At 50.7% G+C, this 10,814-nt stretch overlaps 1 non-coding gene and 1 pseudogene across 1 annotated transcript; both read right to left on the reverse strand.

Moving 5' to 3' along the window:
• Positions 1-527: 527 nt before the first annotated feature.
• LOC135578179 (olfactory receptor 6B1-like) lies at positions 528-1,733 on the reverse strand (annotated as a pseudogene).
• A 4,950-nt stretch (positions 1,734-6,683) lies between these two features.
• Positions 6,684-6,765, reverse strand: TRNAS-GCU (transfer RNA serine (anticodon GCU)). The gene has a single exon. It is a non-coding gene; the product is annotated as a tRNA-Ser (tRNA).
• Between the last annotated feature and the right edge of the window lie 4,049 nt (positions 6,766-10,814).

Below are 10,814 nucleotides of genomic sequence, written 5' to 3' on the forward strand. Positions count from 1 at the left end.
CAGGCGTTCCTGGGGTCATTGTGAATATGGAACACCTCACTGTATTTAAGCACAGCTCTTGTTGTTAAAAGGTGTGCGTGTTGGGCGGAGCGAATCCCCCGCGCACCCTGCGCTGTTTTGCTTTTGCTCTAATGAACACGTGTTTAAGGAATACAGTTAAGGAATTGGATTAAACATTGTTTATCCATAGAAAAAGCCAAAGTTATTTATTTCAATTTCCAATATTCCTACATGGTTTTGAAAACTATAAATCTAGGGTTTAGGATTTTCAAAAGGAAATAATCCATCAGCCAAAGTCCTATTATGGCTTATTTTATTGATACTGTAGCAGAATATTCAGCGTCACAGCGCTCACGAATGGGAAGGAGACATTTCCACATACCATTTCTTCCTTGCCGGGCTTCAGTGCAATGAGTCAGTGATGACGGAGTCAGTGATGAACAAGCTGTAGAGGTTTACTCAACCACATTTCAAGAAGGACACTTGTCACTCCTCTCCATGTTCCTCCGTATCCTTATCCTCGGAACTTACTGGTGTGCAAAGCAGCTTGTGCCCGTGGTCTTTCTCAGACTCTCTTTCACCTCCTTGTTCCTCAGACAATAGATCAGAGGGTTCAGTGCTGGAGTGAACACAGCACAAAAGACAGACACTGTTTTGTTGAGTTTGGACGGATGGATCCTCCTGGGCCTGGCGTACATGAAGAGAGTGGCCGAGAAAACGATCATGACTACAGCCAAATGGGAGGTACCAGTGGAAAGGGCGTTTCTCCTTCCCTGCACTGAAGCACACACAAGATAGTTGACAGGATACAGCAGTAGGAGAAAACAATGATCAGGAGAGGTATCAGCAGGACCACCAAGGCTCACACAAAGTGCACTGTCTCTGCAAGGGACGTGTCAGTGCAGGAAAGGCTCAGGACGGGAGAGATGTCACAAAAGAAGTGGTTCGTGACGTGAGTTGTGAAACTAAAGACACCTTGACCAAGGAGATGGAAAAGCCTCCTGCCCATGAGAGAATCAACAGCTGAAGGCACAACTTGTGCGTCCTGATGGCTGGATAGCGCAGGGGATGGCACACAGCCAAATAGCGGTCACAGATGACACATTCAGTGCACATAAGGGAGATGAAGAAGTATAACTGGGTCATGCAGCCGGAGAATGAGATGGTCATGCCCTGGGACCGGAACCCAAGCAAAAGCCTGGGCAGTGTTACTGAGACATAACAAATCTGCAGGAAGGACAAGTTCCCCAGGAAATAATACATGGGCTTTTGGAGGTGACGGTTCCTTTTCACCACAAAGATAATAATGGCATTCTCAGTGATTGTTACCATGTAGGTAGCCAGAAAGGTAAAGTGACGTCTGAACCTGCAGCCCATAGGAAAATCCCAGGAGAATGAACTCTCTGACAGCAGTTTGGTTCTTCATTCCATGCTGGGTGCCCACAGCGATCCCTGCAGGTGTCAGTGGAGAAAAACAAACAGAACAGTTCCACAACAGCGAGTTCATGTGAAGAACTGGGGCATTTAGTAAACTGTTTCCTGTGGAAACTTTCTACAAAGTAGAACAACATTTCTTACAGGAAAGAAAGTGAGAGGGACGCATGTCTTTATTCCAGTGATTTGTTACTGTACTATCAATAGCAACACTAGAAAATCAACCCAAAATGTAGCAAAACCCCTCTGTAGCGCACACTGTTTTCATGTAGGATGGAATGTGAAGAACACAGACTGGCTGCTGACATTCCCGCTACTGAGAGCAGCACCACAGAGGTTCAGGTGGTACAGGGATAAAAATTACTAAAAACACAGGTGTAATGCTAATGGAACACGGAGTTTTGAAAATGTCAGACTTTCTTCATTTCCTAATAGGAAATTATCCACCTTTGTGTTTCCAGGGGCAGCAGTGACGGTCATAGGAGAGACTGCTACAGAGATTACAAATCCCTTAGTTACAGATTTTAGGAATTTATGTTTAAGCAAGAGCTTTGAACTGAATCTAAAGACCAGATCCTGCAGTGGGTGGTTCCTCTGGCTTGTACTAAACACCTGTCTTGGACAGAGAAGAAGAGTTCTTTCTTGTTTCAGTTTGCTCTCAGCTCTGATTTAGACAGCTGTCCAGCCAGTAACTTAGAGCAGACCTTGCATGTTCCCATTGACTGTTTTGCTCTAGATTCCTTTTATACTCAGTGGATATCTGCTTGAGACATCGACTGAGCATTTGTAGTCTAGACTGTAATACTGTATATGGATCTATCTCCTTGCAAAACACATCTCTTATTTGTGCTCTAGAAATGCCAATTTCTCCTCATGGACATTTTAGTGATCCTTTACTAACCTTTAAGTAGTTGTCCATACCATAAATGATTTAAGGTGGAGAAGGTGAGGTTTCTTCTTCCTGCTTTTAAGGGCAATGAGAGCAAATAATGAACACATAAACACGCTTCTTTCCAATCTCTTAGATTCTACAGCTCGTTAATATATGCATGTTTGTGTATGCATGAGAGAAAAACATGTTGTACAGAAGATGCATTAATCTATCCAGAACAGTAATATACTCTTCAGCTATTTCCTTTCCTCCCCTGAACATGTGTGGTCTTTTTATTAGTGAGGGGCTGACAAATCTGACTGGAATCCAGGAACGAAGCTTTGGCAGTTTCTGTCTCTAAACATGAAACAGAAGAATCCAGGAAATGGCGAGCAGGACAGAGAATTTAACTGAAAAACTGGATGTGTTTTGCCATTATTCTTGACTTACAAGTGTATTCCCTCACTATACATCTGGCAGTTTACATGATGAAAATGTATTGGATGGGATAATCAAGAAGAAATGCTTGTTGAAGGATTCAGCGCAATCATTTACACTGTAACTGATCTATGATTTCTTGATCTATTCATCTGTTACTGTAAGAAAACATGAAGACTGACTTACCAGTTCAGGATTTCCAGCCGTGCGTGTGGCCTTTAAACTGCAGTAACGAGCAGTGGATCAGATGGATCTTCTCTGACCCACCTGAGAGGTTTTCCTTCCAAGGACTCGCTGTCTTTGCTGGGAAAGCTTCCCTTATACCATAAGCACTGAGCTGATAAAGTCGTCTGCCAATCAAAGAAATGAAAGGGAAGAGGAAGGTTGTTATCTCCAATGATCTCCAATAATTACCCCCAGAGGCTAATTTCTATGTATAATTACATGTAGGAGAAACAGGGTCTGGCATGAGATCTGGGGAATAAAGACCATGACAGAAAACACGTCATGCCTAGTACAGAATGAGTGTTCTTCTGCTAAAATGCATTAGGAAGAAAAGACTAAGCAGAAATTGTATTTACTGAAATGTTTGGGAATTCTGTAGTTTTATTTTGAATAAAAAGGGACATTCGGAGAATGTTTTTTTTTCTTTTTTAAAAAGTCTCCTTCAGTTTCCACATTTAAACAGTAAAGATGCAAGAACTGGTCCGTGTTTAAGAAACCCAGAAACAGACACCTATGTAGATGTGTCTGCCATACGTACTGAGAATGCAGATTTTATTTTCTAGATAGGCATGCAATGCCATATTCAATGTCGTTGGACCTATCTGGTCACAAAATTGCCTCCAGACATAGTGAAATACCATATACATATATATACACACCAGAGTGTGGACACATCACCCAGAGAAGACGACTCACAACTGAGACACCCTCAGATCTATTGGATTTGTCACTACAAACCCGACACCGTTTAGTTTCCTCAGTTTGCTTGTCGTGTTTGTTCTCCCTCTGGAGAGGCTGGTGCACTCTGATGGATTCTCCTGGATAAGCCCCAGGTAGAAACACAAGGAGCCAAAGCACTCGGCAACATGAAATTGCATTCAAACAAACAGGCAAACGAAAACCAAACCAAGACGTTCTTCACTGCACCAATTACTCTGCTCACACAAAGAGACAGTGGGAGGTGGAAAGCGGACACCAATGCATTTAGTTTTCACTCGAAACAATCTAAATTGCAAAGGTTTGAGTATAATTACTAAGCAAATGATCAACTGCAAATTTTTGCCAACTGATTTTTTTAATATAAAGTTGGTGGGGGGTTCCTAAAGAAAATGGAGATGGCATTGTTTAACAGTTCTGGTGAGCATCTGTCAAAGGTGTTGCTCTTGTGCAATTCTTTCTCTCCTGTAAGCTTTGTTTTCCATTAAGACAATAACAACAGGAACTCAAAATGTAAAGTTTCATCGACCAGCCTGTAGTTCCTGAGATTTTCCTCCTCGTCCATTTTTAGGGTAGGTGCAATGTCCGTATTTTGGAGAGTTTGCACCTTCCCTTCGTTCCCGTGACCTTTCAAAGAGAGCAGAGTCAATGACATGAAGCTGTTTGGAACCAAGTTCAACGCCAGTGAAGTGAAGCAGTTGATTTACGGAAGTTTGTCTGTTGGAATGAGTCAGGTCTAGTTAACACAACTGACAGCATTGGCACGTGAAGTGTAAATGGATATTACCTGAGTACAATTAGCAAAAGATTGCAATCCACCAAATAATTGGTAAAATGGCTTAGCGTGCTCAAGAAAATACATAAACTATTCCAACAAGATGTTATCCACAAGGAAATGCAAAACGCTTGGGAAATGTCTGGGACAAAAGCCGTGAAAGCCAATAACGGTGACAGCACCCCAGAGACCACCTGAATGGATCCATCACAAATGTGATATTCCCTACCCAGTCCTGTTACTGGTGACACTCAGGAATGTCTGAGTTACCCAGGAGTACCTGATAGACAAGATCACCACTTTATCCCTAAAACTGCAGAAATGTGATGAACTGCACTTGGACTGCAATAGAACCTCATACAAGGATTTTTATTAGTATTAATTGCACTTTACATTAACCTGTTTCTTTGTAGAGATCTGTTTCTACAATCAGGTGGTCATTGCCTGTTAGATGGTTCACGGGGTTACATGGTGAGTTCACAGATGATTAAATCAGGAGAATCATGGGCCCAAAATGTCCATTTCATGCTGACCCAGCAGACCATGCAGACGGGTGACAAGACCCGCTGCTGGGAATGCACACAGGTCCTGAAAATTCAAATGAAGGGTGCCTGTATTAGGAATATCCCTTCCTGTTTATATGTCTTGGGACACTTTTGGGAAAACACCGTGTTTGAATTTTGATCAACCTGGAAGAATCAAGACTGAGTTAGAGGAGATCAGAAACGTGTTGCCGTCTTGCGTGAGGCACAGAAAGACAACAGCTCGTACGGATTTCAAGAGGTTTGGACAGGATTTTTGCCCTGGATTCCTGATTCACAGTCGTGGATTAAGAGGTGGATTGGAATGATCGTATTAGCAGTTGTTATATTTGTATGTTATGCTGCAATGTGTGGTGAGGCGTTCTGTTGCACTCACAAAGACAGTTTGAAGCCTGCACAATTACTTGAGTTTTGTTTAAAACGCATCTTGAGATGGTTGGATGAAGTGTCCTTTAGCTGAACGTTGGTCACTAAATGCTGAAATGATTATGTAACCAATATGCAAATGTGTGACCAATTAGGTCTGCAGGACTCCCTGAGGACGGTAACATTTTGTACATAGTGGCTGCTACTTTTCTTTCTGGTGTGCTGGCTTTATTCCAGCACCCAGACCTGCACAACTCTGTGACAAATAACATCTCATCTCTGTGTGCTACAATTGGGCAAATTGTGAACTGGGCAGCAAACCTTGTTTTGGAGACAACAGCTGCCCTTGACCCCCAGGCCCCACAGCCCTTGGGCAGGGGGCGTTTCTGGCTGCTCGGCCTCCACACAGGTCTGCCCTGCAGAACCCGCTTTGTCACACAGCTGTAGAGGGTTTGTGTGTCTGGAGCGTGAGGGGAGGCCCTGGGAGCCGGGATTGTCCCCATACGAACGGCAGGGAACGAAGAGGCAGCCAGACTCTCACCGGTAGCGCCGACTGGCAGTGCAGGATGTCGTGGGCACAAATTAAAACATATGGAGTTCCATCTCAAAGGCAGCAAACACTTTCTTACCAGGAGGCATGTGGGTGTCGTACAGTGGAGCAGATTGCCCAGAGAGGTTGTGCATCTCCAGCCTTGGAGATGCTCAAAACCCAAGTAGACTGTGTCCTACACAACCGGCTCAAGGTGACCCTGCTGGAGCAGTTGGCTTGGACTAAAGGATGTCAGCAGGTCCCTTGCAACCCCAGTGATTCTGAGATTCTGAGAACAGAGAAGACCAATGCCTCCCATTCAAAAAAAATAAAAAACCTTATTTGAAATGTGTTCTGTGACAGAAAGTGGCTTACGTGTATTTTCTTTCTCGTTTCCGTGGCTGGTTGAGCCTCACTGATGGCGAGGTGAACAGCATTGACTGCTCTTCTCTGCTCCACCACGCCGGTCACCTCACTGCAGACGGCTACCAGCGCTTCAGCATGACTGCAGCTTTATGCTTTACTACTCCAGCCACCTTCCTGTGCTGCCTGTGTTTGGAAACTCCTTGCAGGATGTTTCAGTGTCTCTCTTCCCAGGGGCTGAGGAGAGGCTGACAGTCCTGTGAGTTCCCTGGATCTTCCTTTTCCATTCCTATTCCTCGTGCGGAGGTGAGTCCTGAGCCACCTGCAAGGTCTTTTCCGGCAACTCTCGTCTTAAAACAAAGGCTCACTGGGGGCACACATCAGGCTGCTCACACCCAGGAACTCTGACCACTGCCAGGTGCCCGATGAGGATGGGATTCGAACCCACGCGTGCAGAGCACAATGGATTAGCAGTCCATCGCCTTCACCACTCAGCCACCTCACCAGCACACTGCTGCTGCTCCTGAGGCTGCTGGCACTGCCGCTGCTCCTGATCTCGCGCTGCCTGCTCCTGCTGCTCTGGCTCCGGCTCCAGCTGCAGCTCCAGCTGCTCCGGCGGTGGCGGCTCCTGATGCCTGCACCTTCTTATCCTGCTGGACATGGGAGGGGAGGAAACAGCCTCCAGCTTTTGCCTTTTGGGGACTGGCCCACTCCCACAGTAGCTGGGCTGCGCTCTGAGGACCTTTGGGAAACAGGTCTCAGCATTCACATCAGGAAATGACTGAACAGCACAGCCCCACACACCTTCCCAGGAAGGAACACAGGAGAGTGACCCTGGGGCAGTTCAGTGCCTCCAAGGGAATTTACAGCCTCTCCAGGGAGGTGCCAGAGTCCCCATGACTTCGGCTTTTCAAGATGCGATTGGACAGGCGCTAGATAATATCATCTAGGCTCCCTTCCCCACAACGCCTTGGAACAGATCATCCTCCAGGGAACCCTTCCACTCAGGGAGGTTCTGTGAGTTTTCAGACTTACATCATACTGTGTTTTGTGGCTTTTGAGCTGTGCCAAGTAGTAATGGGGCTCCTTCCACAAGAGCTCTCACTCCACCTGGCCTTGCCTCCAGTGCTATGAGATGTCAGGGGCAAAAGATGAGGCTCTCTCAAGGCCAGGAACCATGGGTAAACCTGTCATTTACCAAGGAACTGTTTTGGGTTCTCATCTGGCTGGCACTGGAGAAGAGGGGAGGATGAAATAGGAGTGTCCTGCAGAGCTGATGCCAACTGTCTTTAATGAGAAAAACTGCTTAAGCAACGCAGTTTGGAGGCTGAGGAAAGCTCAGAGAAATGCTGCCGTCTGAAGGAAAACCTCCCTGACAGGCATGCTGCTTTTCCAACTCACCTGCAAGGCTCTGGCAATCACGTATTACCCACTGGGAAGGGCGGAGGGAGGGAGGAGAGAAGGGAGGAGGGAAGGGAGGAGGGAAGGGAGGGAGGGAGGAAGGAATGAAGGAAGGAAGGAAGGGAGGAAGGGAGGATTTCATGGGAAGCATAAAGTCAAGCAGAGCAAGACGGGGAAAGAGAGAGGCTTCCTTGGGAAGAGGCAGAAGGCCCGTGCAGGCCCCTTCCTGCAGGGGGAGCGGTGGGAGCCCAACTCCTCTGCAGACCATGGCCGTGCTCTCAGGGCTGGCTGCAGGGTTTGTTCCGGGCTCCCAGTGCTTGACCGTGGGCAGGCAATCCACTGGCTTCAGCGTCCCAGAGGCCCGCAGAGCCCATGGCCCAGACCACCCAAACACCCATCCCCAGGTAGCCCCCAGAAGCAACATGCACAATGGCAATGCTGAGCGAGCTCCCCACAGCAGCCGATGTGGTGGATCCCACAGTTGTGCTCTGAGGGAAGGAGCTGAGGATTGGGCCTGGCAACATCACCAGGACCAGCGGGGGCTGGATGGCAGCGATGGAGTCGGCGCACTGGATGTCGCACAGCTCGTTGCAGCTGTTGGCAAGCGGGACTGGGCCGCAGGCAGCTGGCAGGCGTGGGCTGTAGCAGGACATGTCTTGTGGAGGGAGACAACCCTGCAAAAGTGGGAGGGAGAAGAGGACATCAGCTGTCGGGCCCTTTCAGACCCCCTGACTCATCGAGTCCAACCGTAACCTAACGCAACTCTCGCACTACAGCATGTCCCTAAGAGCCTCGTCTAAAAGCCTTTTAAACCCCTCCAGGCATGGTGACTCCACCACTGCCCTGGGCAGCCTGTTCCAGTGCCCGACAGCCCTTTCTGTGAAGAATTTTTTCCTAATATCCAATCTAGACCTCCCCTGGTGCAAACTGAGGTCATTTGCTCTCGTCCTATCACTTGCTACTTGGGAGAACAGACCAACACCGTCCATGTTACAACCTCCTTTCAGGCAGTTGTAGACAGTGATAAGGTCTCCCCTCAGCTCCTGTTCTCCAGGCCGAACAGCCCCAGTTCCCTCAACAGCCCCTCATCACACTTGTGCTCCAGACCCTTCACCAGCTTTGTCGCCTCCTCTGCGCTCTCTCTGGTGTTTCAATGTCCTTCGTACGACGAGGGGCCCAAAACTGGAAAGAAGATTCAAGGTTTGACCTCACCAGTGCCGAGTACAGCGGAACAATCACCTCTCTAGTCCTGCTGGCCACACTATTCCTGATAGAAGCCAGGATGCTGTTGGCCTTTTTGGCCACTTGGGCACACACTGGTTCATATTCAAGCAGCTGTCAGTCAGCACCCCCAGATCCTTCTCTGCCAGCCGACCCCATCAGCCCATCAGGGCCACCATGTCCTGGCCACCAGCCCCCTGCGGGCACCGGCGTCTGGGCCAGCACCACCGCTCCTGAGCCGGGAGCCCCAGGAGGTGACGGGGCCCCAGGGTTTGGCACTTGGGACTTTGAGGTGCGGGGAGGAAAACTGGCAGCTCTGTTTTCAGTTTAAATAACCAAAGTGTCTCGTGATGTCCAGAGCCAGTCTGGTCCAAAGGACTCAAAAGGCCTCTGAAAAGAACTGCAACACGTTCCCAGGAGACGCCATTAGATGCCCCACGATGGCTTCCTTGGCCAATTGCGCTGTGTGAGAAGGCCCATCAGCAAACCCCCAGTTTTCCAGTCAAGATGTATTTCAGTCACATCCTGCAGCTCCTCACGTGCAGAACCACTGAGGGCTGAGAGGGAAACGAAGCCCCATCCAGCAGGAAGCCGGTGTTGCCAAGCGCTGAGCAATGGTGCCTGCTCGGGGCCAGGACACACCTCACAAGCCATGCGGCCCCACCCGCTTTGTGTGCCGGGGCCAGGACCCGGGGCTGAGGCCACGCTCGCCCAGCCCGGCCGGCTGCAGACGCTGTGTCCGCTCTGCGCGGTCAAGGGCGGCAGCAGCTGCTGGGAGGGAGCGACGCGCAGCCTCGGCGGCTGTTGGTGGCGGCGTGTGGTTGGCATGGCCGCAGCCAGGAGCCAGCAGGGCGTGGGCCGGGGGCCCGGGGTGCTCAGCCGCCCCTCGCCCCGCCGGGGCCTGATGCTGAAGGACGAGCGGCAGCGGCAGCTGGAGAGGGTCCAGGCTGAGCTGGAGGCCGAGCAACTCCGCGCCCGAGAGCCGCGCTGCCACTTCACCGCTGCAACGCGGGAGCTGAAGGAGGCGGCCGAGCGGGACCGGCGGCTCCTGGCCACACGGCTGCACTCCGCATGGGCGCAGCGGCAGGCGCGGGAGCTGCAGCGGCTGCGGGAGCTCATCCGGTGGCAGCGGGCGATGCAGATCCGCCAGCTGCTGCTCTCCAAGGAGGCCGAGCTGCGCCAGGTGCAGGGGGACGCTGCAGCAGCAGCGCGGCAACGCCGTCCGTGAGGCACGGGACCTGCAGCGGCAGCTGGCCAAGGAGCTGGTGAGAGGAGCCGGGAGCAGCAGCCGGGCCCGCGCTGAGCTGCAGGACGTCCTCAGCAAGCTGCGCTGGGAGAGCCATGGCGAGCAGGCCGCCCGCATCCTCCGCCTGGAAGACCAACTGCTGCAGCAGAGGAGACTCTTCCTGAAGTACATCTTGGAGTGGTTCGAGGGTGAGCAGCCCGCTTCCTGCACCCAGGCCAGGGTCTGGCGCCGCCTGCACACCGGGGCCACCGGGCCCTGCTCTTTGGAGAGCCTCATGGCATCTTACTCTGGCCATGGAGAAGGGCAGCGGAAAACTGGCAATACCTTCACAGAGGCTCGTCTGCGGGAGGAAGGGAACAGCGCGCAGGTTTGGCCAGAGACTGCGGGGCAAGACTCGGCGCTGCCCTGCGCTGCTTGGAGTCCCCGCCGCAAGGAAGGAGCGGCCGCGGGCGCTCGGCGGCACAGGTGGCTGTTGCGGCCGTAGAGCAGCAGCAGGACGGGCTGCCTGGGAGCACTTACGTCAGGCTGCTGGAGCAGAACGCCCACCTCCAGAGCGCCCTGAAGGACCTCGAGCGGCGATGCAGTGTCCTTCAAGGGAACTGTCTGCTGGGGAAGGCAAGCTGTCCTCCAGTGCGGGAGGAAGCGGACCGGCTCAAGCACAAGGCTGCTAAGCTGGCTCTCATTAG

This window comes from Columba livia, unplaced genomic scaffold (assembly GCF_036013475.1).
Source record: "Columba livia isolate bColLiv1 breed racing homer unplaced genomic scaffold, bColLiv1.pat.W.v2 Scaffold_95, whole genome shotgun sequence".
NCBI lineage: Eukaryota > Metazoa > Chordata > Aves > Columbiformes > Columbidae > Columba > Columba livia.